The sequence below is a fragment of the Aquarana catesbeiana genome, linkage group LG12 (genome assembly GCF_042186555.1).
Source record: "Aquarana catesbeiana isolate 2022-GZ linkage group LG12, ASM4218655v1, whole genome shotgun sequence".
NCBI classification, from domain to species: Eukaryota; Metazoa; Chordata; class Amphibia; order Anura; family Ranidae; genus Aquarana; species Aquarana catesbeiana.
The window spans coordinates 186,881,797-186,898,925 of NC_133335.1; the positions used below are offsets into that span (position 1 = coordinate 186,881,797).

The 17,129-nt window shown below is 39.7% G+C and overlaps 1 pseudogene; it reads right to left on the reverse strand.

Moving 5' to 3' along the window:
• Window positions 1-2,103: 2,103 nt before the first annotated feature.
• LOC141113384 (protein-glutamine gamma-glutamyltransferase E-like) overlaps window positions 2,104-17,129 on the reverse strand; it is a 104,366-nt pseudogene continuing 89,340 nt past the window's right edge.

Sequence of the window (17,129 nt, forward strand, 5' to 3'; positions counted from 1 at the left end):
TTTTTTATGCTTTTCTTTTCTATTATTTTATATTCTATAATAGTATTTTCAATTCAAATTCAAATTCATTCTATACGAAATTCGAATTTCGGAACATGGCTTCTGAAGTTTGAATTTCGTATAGAATGAATTCGAATTTGAATAGAAAAAATTAGAACAGAAAATAATAGAAACGTATAGACTATAAAAACAATAGAACAGAATAGAAGAAAATATAATATATATATTATATTTTCTTCTATTCTGTTCTATTGTTTTTCTAGTCTATTCTTTTCTATTATTTTCTATTCTATTCTAATCTTTTACATTCAAATTTGATTTCGGTCTATATGAAATTCGAATTTTGGAAGATGTTTATATATATATATATAATTTTCTATTCTGTTTCATTGTTTTTCTATGCTATTCTTTTCTATTCTATTCTAAACTTTTCTATTCGAATTTGAATTCATTCTATACGAAATTCGAATTTCGGAAGATGGCTTCTGAAAGTGGAATTTCGTATAGAATGAATTCGAATTTGAATAGAAAAGTTTAGAATAGAAAATAATAGACTAGACAAACAATAGAACAGAACAGAATAAAATATAATATATATAATTTATTCTATTCTGTTCTATTGTTTTTCTAGTCTTTTCTCTTCTACTCTATTCTAATCTTTTCTATTCAAATTCGAATTCATTTTATAAGAAATTCAAATTTCGGAAGATGGTTTTATATATATATATATATATATATATATATATATATATATATATATGTATATATGTGTGTGTGTATATGTATAATATATATATGTATAATATATATATATATATATATATATATATATATATATATATATATATATATATATATATATATATATATATATATAAAACCATCTTCCGAAATTTGAATTTCTTATAAAATGAATTCGAATTTGAATAGAAAAGATTAGAACAGAGTAGAAGAGAAAAGACTAGAAAAACAATAGAACAGAATACAAAAAATTATATATATTATAATTCGAATTTCGTATAAAATTAATTTGAATAGAAAAGATTAAAATAGAGTAGAAAGAATAGACTAGAAAAACAATAGAACAGAAAAGAATAAGATATAATATATATATTATATTTTATTCTGTTCTGTTCTATTGTTTTTCTAGTCTATTCTTTTCTATTCAAATTCGAATTCATTCTATACGAAATTCTAATTTTAGAAGCCATCTTCCGAAATTCGAGTTTCGCATAGAATTAATTCAAATTCGAATAGAAAAGTTTAGAATAGAATAGAAAAAAATAGCATAGAAAAACAATGGAACAGAATAGAAAAAAAATATAATATATATATTTAACCATCTTCCAAAATTGGAATTTGGTACAGAATGAATTCGAATTCAAATAGAAAAGCTTTTAGAATACAATATATTATATTTTTTTCTATTCTGATCTATTGTTTTTCTATGCTATTCTTTTATACTTTCTATTCTATCCTAATCTTTTCTATTGGAATTTTATTTCATTCTATACGAATTTCAAATTTTGCAAAATGGTTATATATAGTTTACTTTTTCAAATTCAGTTATTGTTTTTTTCGAATTTTATAGTTTTTTCGAATGTGGTAGAAATTTTTCGAATTTGACAGTTTTTTTCGAATGTGGTAGAATTTTTTCGAATTTGACAGTTTTTTTCGAATGTGGTAGAATTTTTTCGAATTTGACAGTTTTTTCGAATGTGGTAGAATTTTTTCGAATTTGATAGTTTTTTCGAATGTGGTAGAATTTTTTCGAATTTGACAGTTTTTTTCGAATGTGGTCGAATTTTTTCGAATTTGATAGTTTTTTTCGAATGTGGTAGAATTTTTTCGAATTTGACAGTTTTTTCGAATGTGTTAGAATTTTTTCGAATTTGATAGTTTTTTCGAATACAGTCGAATTTTTTCGAATGCGGTCGAATTTTTTCGAATGCGGTCGAATTTTTTCGAATTCGAATACGAAACGAAACGAATTCCGAAAACGAATGTAATGAATGCAATGAATTTAACTAAACGAATTAAGTTAAATAACGAATCGAAACGAAACTAAACTAAACGAATTTTTTCATCCTGCACATGTCTATTCTCGACCCAGAGTCCCGCTGAATCAGAGTCCCGCAATGCCTGCTGCTTGTGCAGGGTGTCTCCATTCCCGCACACCGCAAGCTCCACTGTGCATTGCAGCCGGCATCTCTCCCCAGCTGTCTGACCCACACAGTGCACTGCGGAGTGAACTGAACGCAATGTGCAATTCACATGTGACCCGAGTGCAGTGCAATTTTAGACCATTCATGTTTACAGTCTCTGACCATCTCTTGCAGTGGCAGCCCGTCCATTAGCCGAGGTTCACACTGATGTGATGCGGGAACCAGCGTGATTAAAGTGCTGGTTCCCGCATTGCATCTCTCCCACAGGGAACTGCCCTCTGCAAACCGCTGTGGGTGTCAATACATTGTTATTGACATTCTGATATATGGGGGAACTCTGTGCTGGCTGGGTTATATTAACCTGACCTTCATGTAAATGGAGAAATATGCGTGTAATATATAATATATATGTAATATATATATTTGATTAAAGAAGAATTGGTTAGAGAAAATTCTATAAACAGTGAATACATAGTTCATAGAATTTAAAACTCTTAATATATGCAATTTATAACAGTTAATTTTTTTATCACTTAAATTATTTTTCCAATTATGGATGTGAATGGGGCCTCATATTTCAGATTCGCCTAAGGCCTCACAAAGCCTAGAGCCGCCTCTGATAAAATCCAAATGTCAGCTGCAGGATCTTCCCACTATGGTTTCTTCTTTGAGCTGAGATAACAACATGTAACCAGGGGAAAAAGGTAATGGAAGGAGGAGCAAGGAGAAGGAAAGGGCATAAGGAAAAGGGACAGAACATAGCAAGCCCAGAAAACAATATAAAGTATGTCAACCTGTAAGTCATCATGAAATATAACAAATCAAATTCTACCTTTACTTAATTTTTCAAATTTTGGATGGCGTGGGAAAGGATTAAAACCCTATCAATATTGCTGCCTGTGTCCTCCCTGGGAAGATTCACCCTCTTTATTTGTGATTATTGGCACTGGTACAGAATGCAACAGGAAATCCAAAATGTTACAGTAGATGACTAGAAATCTTCCAACACGGATATCTCTTCTGGTAACAATTGTCTAAACAGGAATTTCCTTCACTTTGTAGAGATTTTATCTTACTCCCTACTTTCTATACATGAAATGAAACACAGACAGTAAAGAATAAACTGAAAAAAGGATTTGTTTTACATACACTAAATACTTTTTAATGTCATACTCAGACTTTGTGACATTCCTTTAAAGCAGATCTTCACCCAAAAGGGGAAACTCTGCTTGCGGCCCCTCCACTGCCACATTTGGCACCCTTTGGGGGGGAGCAAGTACCTCCGCTCCCCTCCTCCTCCTTCTCACGCAGCCATCCCATTCACAGAGCGCACTGCTCAATGCTGGTTTCACATAGTGGAGATGGCGGCGGATAGCTGACTGAAAAATTGGCTTGGGTGAAGACACCACTGGATTCCTGGACAGATAAGTGTCCTAATATTAAAAGTCAGCAGCTACAGTATTTGTAGCTGTTGACTTTTAATTTTTTTCTGCAGGAGCCTGGAGCTCCTCTTTAAGAATATCTATGTGTTCTATTCTTGGGACATTCCAATACTTGTCTGTTATCATTCACTTTTTAACTTGTAGAGTCAACATAGCTTACTTTTTAAGCAAAGATACAACTTTTTTCTTAATAAATTAAATATGCTTTCATTTAATTCTAAATAAATGCAAATGACAAAATGCCTAAAAATCTTTTTGCATGGTGATGTTTCCATGCACCAACAACAAATGAGGCTTCTAAATTAGGTTTATTTTCTCTTCTCTCCGGCAGTTATGGCTTTTTATGATGAAGCCACTGAAACTGTTTGAAAGCCCTTCACATTTTGAAACGTCGTAGAGGAGAAATTCGCTAGGAGACTTCTATCACCTTCTCTGTGTGGGGTCATCTCAAACTGAATTGTAACCCTCTGATTTGGTTTCAGACTTGATACACTAGAAGAAAAAAAGATGTTTATTAGTAAGTTGTGGGAAGTATGTAACTGTTTATGTAGATATACAGAAAGGCAGGCAAATGGGTGGAAATATTGTATTGCAGTAATTCTTTAGCATACATGTTTCTCTATTCCTATGATGGAATGAAGCCTATTTTGTTATAATGGATGTCAGATACAACTTTTCATGAAATATGCTAGATAGATAGATAGATAGATAGATAGATAGATAGATAGATAGATAGATAGATAGATAGATACTAAAACTTAGGCTGTATAATTTGTACCATAAGGTGTAATAGCACACTTTGGTAATATGCAAACTCCTTAATGTCTACAGATCAATGAAGCCTAGATGCCCAGGCTAAATTCAGTTGTGTTTCTATCTGCTGGTTAACTTTAAAGGAAGAGTTCACCTTATATTTGGGGTGTAACATGTAACATGTTACTAAATTACCTGCCGCCAATCCGACTGATCCCCCTATTGTGAAAGCCGGCGGGGGATCCTCTCCGTGCACCCGCTGTCACAATTCAAAAATACCGTGGCTGTGGTCCGCCCATACAGCTGCGTCACCCATTCACAGAGTTCTGAGTGAACTACAACTATCGTCAGCCATTGCGGCTGACAGTTTGTAGTTCTCAATAAACTCTAATGCCGCGTACACACGGGCGGACTTTTCGACTGGACTGGTCCGACGGCCTTTCCGACGGACTTTCGAACAAACGGACTTGCCTACACACGATCACACCATAGTCCGAAGGATTCGTACGTGATGACGTACGACCGGACTAAAATAAGGAAGTTGATAGCTAGTAGCCAATAGCTGCCCTAGCGACTAGCATACAGAGGAGCGGATTTTTTGACCGGACTCGAGTCCGTCGGACAAATTTGAAACATGTTCCAAATCTAAAGTCTGTCAGATTTTCGAACGAAAAAAGTCCGCTGCAGGTCCGATGGAGCCCACACATGGTCGGATTGTCCGCCAAATTCGTTTGGGTCGAAAAGTCCACCCGTGTGTACGTGGCATAAGGGTGCTGGTGAGTACCAGTGGCGGCTGGTGCTCAATATTTTGGGGAGGGGCATCAAACCAATGCCAACCCCCCCCAGTGAGGAGACGGAGGGGAATGCGGCGATCCCACCTCTGCAAGAGATGGAAGGGAATGCCGCGCCCCCCTCCGTGGAAGATGGATGGGAATACGGCAGTGATCAGAGGCCTCCTTACCTTAGGAAGGAGGCAGATCAGGCAGAGATGGATCTGGGCTGTAGCTCCTCGCTCCGGGGCCATTGCTTCTCCTCCAGACAGAACAGGAACTGGGTCCTGACTGAGACCCGATTGGCCAGGAGTTTTAAGAATCCCTGGCCAATCAGATCCCAGGAACTGCTTCCTGGTTGGCTGGGAGGAGAATCAGGAAGACAATAGCTAATATTAATTCACTATTGTCACACAAGTGGGTGGTCTTGGGGCGCAGTGCTGTACTTACACCAAAAACAGTGTATTATTTTCTTTTGGCTGCCATGGCCAATATAAATGTTTGTAGCTGACATAGTAATCCCTTTATGGAGATCCATTTTCATTGGTCCTAGCTAAGTATTGAGGACCAGTGCTGTTAATTACAGATGATTCTGAAAGCTAGAAGTTGTGCAAAATGTCAGCTGCTAACTGTCAAAGGGATATGGTAAATTAACATATCCTCAGCAGGGTTATCATGAATTGGAATGTTGATCTACAGATTGTGGGCAAAAAGTGGTTCAGGTACCCAAGTTTTGGGCATGCAGAGAGCAAGCAAATCTTCTCTATGCCACAATGTACCTGTGCTGCAGTAACCTATCACCTTATTTGCAAAAACAGTACACCTCGTCAAGACGGCCAAAGATTGACCAGAAGAACCTGGGAAAAAGATGCTTGTGTTGACAAGGGAGGAGAGGAGCCTGTACCTCTTGAAAAACAGGTTAGCGTTGCTACTCTTATGCTAACTTTTCTGCTACTTCCCTTTTAAAATGTTTGGTCTTTATTTACTTTTATAACCTTTTCTTTTTTTCTATTTACAGGTTTACTTTGTAGCTTAGAAGTAGGATCAGAATTTTACATTCACTAAATATATTTTCATTTTACTGTATAGTCCAGGGGTGTCCAAACCTTTTTCAAAGAGGGCCAGATTTGATGACGTGAACATGTGTGAGGGCCGACCATTTTGCCTGACATTCTTTGAACCATTAAAATTTGGTCTAAGTGTATTCGTTCGAGCACTAACACACTGCCCAACAAGAATTCTCTTGCCTTTGTCGCGCTCGTTCCCGACACACAGACGAATGCTCTGCTCTTTAGGGGTACCGTTAATTCTCAGTGCAATTCAAAAAAAAAAAAAAGGTCGGGGACTTCTTTCCCTGCATTTTTGCGGGTAGGGAAGCCCATTGAAATGAATGGGCTGCCCTACACGTAGCACGCAGCCACACAGATGTGAACCAAGGGCTTGTTCACATGTCAGGTTGGAGGGGCAGTAAAACCACATGATTAAGCTGTTTTTACCACCCCAACTTCTCCCCCTTTAGCTGCAGAGGGAGCAGCTGGGGGTGTACACATGCTGTGGCTGCAGCTGGAGGTATACCCAGGCTGAATGGGGCTGCACTGCAACTATCCCACAACTGTGTGCATTGCACGGTTGCGGTATAATGATGCTGCATTTACGGGCTTAAAACAGGTTGTGAGGAGGCAACATAATGCCTCTTTACCGCCTGTCAAATGCCTCTGAAAAGCAATCTGTGCATGGATTGCTTTTCAGAGGAGCAGCAGTCCTGGCTGCTATCACAAACAAGCCCTACAAAAGCAGTTCTGATGGTACAGGAAATGGGGGGGGGCAGATTAAAAGTAACATACACGCATACATACACACAGACACATGCACACACATGCAGACACATACACACACCCACAGACAAATGCACACACATACAGACACATGCATACACATATATACAGACACATGCACACGCACATACAGACATACATACAGACACATGCACACACATACCGACACATGCATACACACACATACAGACAGACACATGCACACACACACATACAGACACATGCACACACAAACAGACACATGCACACACACATACAGACATACATACAGACACATGCACACACACACACACACACAACACATACAGACACATGCACACACACATACATACAGACATACATACAGACACATGCACACACACATACATACATACAGACACATGCACACACACACATACAGACATACATACAGACACATGCACACACACATACATACATACAGACACATGCACACACACACACATACAGACACATGCACACACATACAGAGACATGCACACACACATACAGACATACATACATTCAGACACATGCACACACACATACATACAGACACATGCACACACACACACACATACATACATACAAACATACATACAGACACATTCATAACACACACACACACACACACACACACACACACACACATACAGACACATGCACACACATACAGACACATGCACACACACATACATACAGACATACATACAGACACATGCGCACACACACACACACATACAGACACATGCACACACATACAGACACATGCACACACATACAGACACATGCACACACACATACAGACACATGCACACACACATACAGACACATATACACACATACAGACACATGCACACACACACATACAGACACATGCACACACACCTATACAGACACATGCACACACACCTACAGACACATGCACACACACATACATACAGACACATGCACACACACACACACACACACACACATACAGACACATGCACATACACACACACACACACATACAGACATACATACAGACACATGCACATACACACACACACATACATACAGACACATGCACACACACACATACAGACATACATACAGACACATGCACATACACACACACACATACATACACATGCACACACATACAGACAGACACACATGCACAGACACATGAATAAAGCCCTTTTAAAACGAATCTAGCGTCTAGCACAGTACTGTACCTTTCCAACTTCCTCATTCAGCCGGGTACTGCACTGTAGGGGGGGAAGCAGAGAGCACAGCACACTCCTGTGCACTTTACTTTCACTTTTGAGGCTGACGGAGTTTCTCACAGTGCCGATGTACAGTTCGGCAGGGGATCGGGCTCATCTGACAGCCCTGATCCTGCGGCACACTGGCTGAGAAAGGCTGGTTTAGATAACCAGACGGGCTGTTCAAAACCGGACCGCGGGCCGCGATTGGCCCGCGGGCCGGACTTTGGACATGCCTGGTATAGTCCTTTAAATATATAATATTTTCTTATGTACAGTAGTTAAATACTTTTTCATCATCAAACTAAAATAAAATCTGATTTACTTTCTAGAACATTATCTATTATTTAGAACATTCAAAGGAAACTTTTTATTATCTGTCACAATTATTTTGCTAGTTCCCTAATAGAGAGAAGGTACAGTATTATGAGCAGATATCCCATGGGAAAGCCAGCACATTCTTCTTAATATGCTCATGCAATATGCTCCTCCTCGGTATGACAACATAATGTTGCCATTTAGAACCAGTTTGTTCTTGTTGGTTCATTTTTTTCTTTTCTTTAGTCAACTATCACAGCACATAATTATACTATATTATCTTGGCATGGATATCTCTGTGGCTCATGTGTATCATTTTGTTTTTTGAACAGTTTATTTTTCTCATCATTGTGAAATAATTACTTTAAAGCTCTTTTGGCCCTACTTCTCCTTTGGGTCAAAGGGGTGCACTTAGTTCTGCACTCCTGTGATTTACAAAGAGACAAACAGTCAGCGCAAAAACCCTCAGATAAAACGAAGCTGCTGAACACTAAAGGCAAATATATAAATCCTTTCACGTGGTATAATACAAAAAATAGTGCAGCGCTGGATTATAAATCAATGTTAAATGTCCGTGAATGAACCATAAATATCAACGGTGGTGCAGAGTGCTTCATGCAAATCCAAAGTGCTCTTAAATCCGTGCTCCCCCTCCTTTCAGTCGAACCGCTCACCTTGTTAAAGAGACCCCTGAACTAACAGGAAGGTCTAATAGGCGTTCACCACTCGAATGGTGGTCAGGGTAATGTCTTGGCTGGAAGGCAGGGACCTCTTCATTAATAGGGATCACCACTTATCTTTTCGGTATGCATGGAATGAACAAAGAAAATGCATAGTGCTCTCTGTATACTTTATAAAACAATTCCTTTATTAAAAAACTGGTACTCACAAAATTAGCACTATGGCCAGTGCTAGGCTAAAAAGCGCATGACAATTTACAGATGACAGTCTAAGATGGCTGCAGGGGCGTCTAAACCAGGATGTAACCAATCCGCACGCGTATCATCCGGAGGACTTCCTCAGCGGTCTATGGATCCTTAGGTGTAGTCAGTATTAAATATACAGGCCTCTGTTTATATCATCTGTTATTAATTACTCGCGAGTGGCGCTCATCCAATCAAAACGCTCAACTCAGGAGTAGGAAGTGTAAGGAGGTGCATTGTTAATAATGGTTCCCATAGCGATCGGCGTCGTGATGTCACGACTCTAGACCGCAAGGCTACCCCTCTGTATTCACTTCCCCTTCCTGGGTAGACAGGAAGGGGATCCAACAACTCTAATTGGCTATTGCACATGATGGGGGCATGATAGGATAACCTATGACACGAACGCACCATCCCCGTGTCCCGCCTTTCGAACACGTGGCTCGCTTCGTCTAATGGAAATGACTTCCTTCCGCGTCAGGGGCGTCCCACACTGTGGAACTACAGCACGGTCGAGTCATCTCCCTGACGCGATCGCGTCATCATAATGACGCGGTTTCCGGTCACGTGATCGCCTGCGTCAATAGGTACCTCCCTCTCAGTTGAAGACAGAGACCGCGTGAGATATAATAGGATGGAATATGTCACATGGTACCAATCCCTCTGCAGCTGAGAAGAAGTGTAAGCAGAGAAGGAATAGTGATACTAGGTGGCGTCTTCTGAAAGGAAAAAGCAATACCCAAAAACCGCTAATGCAATCAGCACCATTGCGTTGGGCTATTCTAATTCAGCAAACATGATCCCATATTGTCACTGTTAAAAAAGTTATATTTGAAGGACAAAGTATAATAGCAAAAATAAAATAAATATGAATAAAATGATGATGAAAAAAATTCTCACCATAAGAATAAAAGTGTATTAATATAAATCTCTTCCCTGCAGCCACCTTTTACAACACAGTCATCATACAAAAAAGCAAATCAGTGGGTCCCAGATATTTAAATATATAAAGATATAAAGACATAAAGGTCTCCCTGTTAAAATAAACTATCTGTCAGAAATAAAACAGTTCAAATCGAACTCAACATTGAGCCCCTTTGGTACTCCCACACGGGTCTCATACACCCAGAAAGACTCCCGGCGGCTCAATTGTCTTATAAAGTTACCCCCTCTCCAATGGGGTGTAACCTTTTCGACTCCCCAAAATTTCAATTTGGCGGGACTGCGCTTATGACATAATTTAAAATGCTTGGAGACATTATGTGAGTCTAATCCTTTTTTAATGTTAGTAATGTGTTCTCCAATACGGACATGCAAGGGGCGAGACGTTCTACCAACATATTGTAAGCCGCATTCACATTCCATAATATAAACCACCCCTGTCGTGGAGCATGTGATAAAATCTTTAATCTGATATGTCTTCTTTGTTGCTGTAGCTGTAAATTCTTTACGTTTTTTAATATTCCCCCTAGCTTGTTTACAGGCTGGGCAACGTCCACATGCATAAAAACCTGTCAAGAGGTTAGATAACCTATTTTCGGAAGCAAGAGGTGGGTCAATAACCCCCGGGGCTAGCTTATCTCTGAGGGAGGGGGCCCTTTTGTAGACAAACTGGGGACGTTCAGGAAGGACAGGGCCAAGCGTTTTATCTTGTTTTAAAATGGGCCAATACCTCCGAATGATCTTTTCGAATTTCTTGTATTGGACGTTATAGTCCAAAACGATCCTTATATTCCCTGTATTGTCTTGTTTAACCTTAGGACCATTAGAAACGAGTGTAGTTCTATCCAACTTGCGGACTGTCTCAATATGTTTCGTAATGTCTGATTTGTTGTATCCCTTTTGGACAAAACGTGTTGATAGAATTTCAGACTGTACAAGGTACTCCTGTTCATGTGAACAATTCCGCCTAATGCGTACAAATTGTCCCTTGGGAATGTTGCACAACCATTGTAAATGGTGGCAACTGCCAAGGGGGATGTACGCATTACGGTCAGTGGGTTTGAAGTGGTTTCTTAATTCTAACCCGTTGTCTTTTAGATGTATATCAAGATCTAGATACGTGACATGATCGATTCCCACATTCCAGGAGAGGACAATATTTCTATTGTTCTCATCTAATTTTTTCATAAAAATGTCAAGGTTCGATCGGTCACCGTTCCAAATCATAATGATATCATCGATATACCGTTGGTAACAGATGAGTTCGGGGGGTGTGTTCTTGTAAATCACTTCTTCCTCCCAGTGTGCCATAAATAAGTTGGCAACAGTGGGAGCAAAACGGGCCCCCATTGCCACTCCCCTTGTTTGGAGGAAAAACCGTCTATTGTACCAAAAATAATTTTTGGCTAAACAGAATCTTAAACAATCCAGAATAAAGTTCTTTTGTCTTTTTGTCAGATCAGCTGATCTGAATGCCCACTGTACTGAAGTTAGCGCATCCTCATGGCTAATGATCGTGTAAAGGGAACTGACGTCCGCTGTAATTAGTACACATGAAGATGTGAGTGGGAGAGACTCTAAAATGTGGATAATATGTTTAGTATCTTTTACAAAAGAGCGGGTTTTTATAACCATAGGCTGTAGGAAATGGTCAATATACTGACCCAGTCTCGAAGAGACTGAGTCTATCCCGTTGACTATGGGGCGACCAGGGGGGTGGGTACTGTTTTTATGTATTTTAGGCAAAAAGTAAATGATAGGGGTACGGCAGAAAAAAGGGTCCAAATATGAAGCTTCTTTTAAGTTGAGGACACCAATGTGTTTTCCTCTTGCTATAAGGTAGTGTAACTCCTCTTTGTATTGGAGCATTGGGTCCTTTGTAAGTAAAACATAAGTATTATGATCAGCCAGCATATTTTCCATTTCATTGTTGTAATAAGTTTTACTTAAGACAACCAAACCTCCTCCCTTATCAGCTGGGCGTATAACCAGATCTTTACGTTTTAACAAGGACTCAATTCCTCTTTTGATATGTAAAGGATCGTTGACTTTCCGGACTTTCAATGCATCCAGATCTTTGTTAACCATATTCCTAAAAACTTCCATATGTTTGTTGTCTCGGTTGGGGGGATTGAAAACAGATTTATTGCGGAGAGTGGAGTGCGTAATTGAAGATTTCTGAATATTAGTTGAATTACGCACTATAGCATTCGAAAGGTGGTATTTCTTGATATTGAGAGTCCTCATAAATTTTTGCAAACTAATGTAGGTTTGGAATTTGTTTAAGTTACGGGTAGGGGCATATTTCAGGCCCTTATCTAAGACTTTAATCTCATCCTCAGTTAGGGAAGAGCCACTGAGGTTATAAATACCAGCTCCTACCGGGGTCTGACTCTTTTGAGTTCGCCTTCCTCCTCTCCTTCCTCTCTGTTTTTTCTTTTCCTTACTCCGCTGTCTGGGTATCCCAGGGACGGGCCCATATTCACCCTCCCTCCCGGATTGGGTGGGACAAACAGGGTCACCCTCCCCCTTCCATGCGGAGACCTGTAAAAATCCCCTCCCCTCCTAGGTCCAACATTCTGTAAGGGGGTAAACCTATTCTGGGTAGGGATGGGATTTCTGACATGTTGAAAACCTCTTCCTCTATTGGGGGGAAAATTCTGAGAATAATCAGAATACTGGTTGCCGTTATAACTCCAATTCTGCCCATTCTCAGGATAAGGAGTTTCTTGATGATAAATATCATTTGTATGTGGAGGGTTCCAGGGATACTGTCTATAGGGAGATTCATAAACATCCCTCCCTGGCCCCCTTACTTTCTTATTCTTACCTCTTTTGTTGTGTACAGGTCTAAATTGATTGGAATTGGCAGGAGTGGCATGATTGTTGTATTGAAACTGCTCACAATTACCTCCATCATTCTCTTGAGTAAGAAAAGGAGTATGGGGGGGCTCTCTATTAGTCGGTATTGTTTGTGAGGGAACTATTAATGAGTCACCTGGTTTGGTTTGCCATTTATAGATATTCCCTTTCCCAAAATCCTCAAAATCTCTTAGATATTTCTTTTTCTTTTTATTTTGGGTCTCATAATCCCATTTAACTAGTTTATTTTTTAACTCAGCTGCAAGTCTAATAAACTCATCAGATTCCTTATGGGACTCAATGGAGCTTTTGAGTTCAGTGATCTGAGTTTCCAGTAGAGTCATCTTACGTCGTTTACGTACTAGGAGAAACTCGATCAGCTCAAGACCCTTACCGGTAAAAAACATTTCCCATTCTTTCATCGAATGCTCATCCATGAGGCCATCGTTGGGAGGTACTTCCCATCTAAGTCTCCTCGGGATTAACTTGGCTGTGAGGTATTGTTCAAATGAGACGATATCCCACCAAGTTTTGATTTTGTTCTCAAATAAATAACCAAGTTTTCTGAAACCCGTGGACAGGGCATTAGATTCTTCAGAATTCTGATTAATGGTAAAGATCTCTCCTAATTTAATTTCTCTTTTTTCAATATATTGAAAAATATCCATAGTTAATGCTGCTAGACCGGAATATATTAACCAAACAATGAATTTACAAAGAGACAAACAGTCAGCGCAAAAACCCTCAGATAAAACGAAGCTGCTGAACACTAAAGGCAAATATATAAATCCTTTCACGTGGTATAATACAAAAAATAGTGCAGCGCTGGATTATAAATCAATGTTAAATGTCCGTGAATGAACCATAAATATCAACGGTGGTGCAGAGTGCTTCATGCAAATCCAAAGTGCTCTTAAATCCGTGCTCCCCCTCCTTTCAGTCGAACCGCTCACCTTGTTAAAGAGACCCCTGAACTAACAGGAAGGTCTAATAGGCGTTCACCACTTGAATGGTGGTCAGGGTAATGTCTTGGCTGGAAGGCAGGGACCTCTTCATTAATAGGGATCACCACTTATCTTTTCGGTATGCATGGAATGAACAAAGAAAATGCATAGTGCTCTCTGTATACTTTATAAAACAATTCCTTTATTAAAAAACTGGTACTCACAAAATTAGCACTATGGCCAGTGCTAGGCTAAAAAGCGCATGACAATTTACAGATGACAGTCTAAGATGGCTGCATGGGATTTAAGAGCACTTTGGATTTGCATGAAGCACTCTGCACCACCGTTGATATTTATGGTTCATTCACGGACATTTAACATTGATTTATAATCCAGCGCTGCACTATTTTTTGTATTATACTCCTGTGATTTAGCCAACAGTGGGCTAAAGACTGCTGTCCTTTAATATCACAGACGTCCTGGAGCTGGTCCAGGCTCTGCAGGGATCCTGGCAATAATATCAGGATTGGCCCAGATTCCTGACCAGCAGCAGCGCACCACCAAGAGCCTGAGCCGGAGGGTTCTGCCCCTTCCATAGCCAGACATTGTAGAGCCTGCAGGGGACAGTGTGTTTGGATTTTGGTTTCTCACACTTCTCTTTTGAAGTTGAACTTTTGAATCAATCAGCTGATATTGTTAAATTGGAATTCCATCTACTGTGGAGTAATTGTACTCTATGATTCATAAAGGGGAGTGACTAGTTTACCTAGGTTAAAAGGGAAAGGGGCCGTGCCACATCCAAAAAACTTTTTAGGAAAAAAGGGGGGTTCCCCTGAGTGGATTTTTCCGGCACTTGCAAAAGTTATTATATAAAATGGGAAAGTACACATACATGTATGTAATAAAACAATGTTTATGTTTATTCAAAACGTTCTAGTATTAAAAGCAATGCAAACATTTGCAAACAACGAAAACATATACAATAGACATAGTACAAAGCGGTTGTGATATCTATTTTGGTTAGCAGGTAACAGATAACGTTTAAATGGTGGAATTCTTTTCAAGTCCAACGCGTTTCGGGTACATTCTATTTCAATCCTTCTTCAGGGGCATAGTTGAAAAGAAAAATTCATCTAGATTAATTAAAAAACATATATTTGATCAATTGCCATATAAATCTATATGTCAATAACCAGTTGTAGGTTAAATGATCCATGGATCACTTACCTGTTATGTTACCGTTGGTTTTTATGCAAAAAAAGGCAGTGGTAATTACAACCAGGGGCGAGGAATGCTTGCGAAAGAGATGGCGTTTAATTTGGTGTTCATAGTTGAGGAATGCTGTTCTCTGGGTACTTCTATCTCATATGTAGCACTTCCCCAATGAGAAGGGGGAGAGAGAAGAGGAAGGGGGGGGTTTTGGGGTTTTTTGTTTGTTTTTGGTGGTGTATATAAAGGTTCACCTACCCCTGCCTCCCCCGGATGCGTACGGGCCACAGCGGTGTACTGGAGCGAAGAGGAACAGTCCTATAAATAAAAATTCACATAGTTTGAATGAGTAACGAGTTCTCGCTTAATGGAGAGAGCAATAATAATCTTTTGTTAATATGTGTTTATTAGTTGCTAATAATTAGTGGACAGAGTCCACTTAAAAGTTTGTGTGTAGTAAAACACTGCTTATATGTCATTCAAGATAAAGGGAATCTGTATTGTTAATTAGAATGGTAGTTAGTGGACATAGTCCACCTATAAAATATATATACATGTACAGTAAAAAGCTCCCAATCAGTCATTGTAGGTAGAAAATATGGATTCATAAAAGTTGTATTTGTTTTGCACTGTAGGCTCCCCTTAAGGACATTCATATGATTCATGTTTAAGCATATTGACAGTTATAACATTGTGTAATCATAATGTTTAGAAGCTATATAACAAGGGGTGTGCAGTAAAAAATAAAAAATAAAATAGACTATATGCATGTATGCACATGCATACATGCATGTACACACATACCCACACACAGTTAGATGTGTGTATGAATGGGAGATCATAGGTACCTGTATAAATAACTTTGGTATTGCATTTCAAGTCCATAACAGTAACAGAAAGATGATGATAGACAAGGAGAAATCTTGTACATACAGGTATACAGAGCAGAAGGAGAAGTCCAGCATATTAAGTGGTTGAAAAACAAAGTTCTTATACCTGTTCTCAGACAGTATTAATGTTTAGCCAGCCATGCATCCCAGCATCCGGCAGGTAAGGCGCCTGAGCTGGTAGTGAGTGGAGTCAGTTTATATGTATGACGAGTTCCAATCAGCCGGCGCGATGATCGCGCTCAGCTGACTGGTGATTCTCGTCAGCTGGAGGGCCTCAATTGCTCCCTGAGACGGGGATGCGCGGCGCCGCCCCTACCGCGCATGCGCGAGCGCAGTTAAGTTGGGGCGGCGTCACGCACACCCGTCCCACCGGCACGGAGAGCCTCACCGGCGGACTGCGCATGTCCGCCGGAGTGGCAATATGGGGGTGAAGGGCATAGTTGTTGTGTTGCCCTGGTAACCTCCTGTAGTGCCGCCCAGCTGAAGATGCTGGGCGGCTTTTCCGTGCCGGGCAACCGCTAGTGGCAGACGCACCCGGGGGGGGCCCGGGAGAAAGGCAAACAAAGAGAAGATGTTAATGTTTGAAGGTTTATGACATAAAAAAGAGAAAGTATCCATTGTGAGCCATCTGTATATGAGAGTGGGTGGAGAACCACAGATATGACGCCTAATTACAAATTTTTTTATACTTACAAATGCTTTTTACTGGGTGGTTACTTATAGATGGAAAAGAGAGGACTGGTTCTTTTATATAACTCCCCAGATAATTAAGTGCAGATAATCTGGATGAAACCAAGATAAATTGACGGATACATCACAGCTGGAGCGG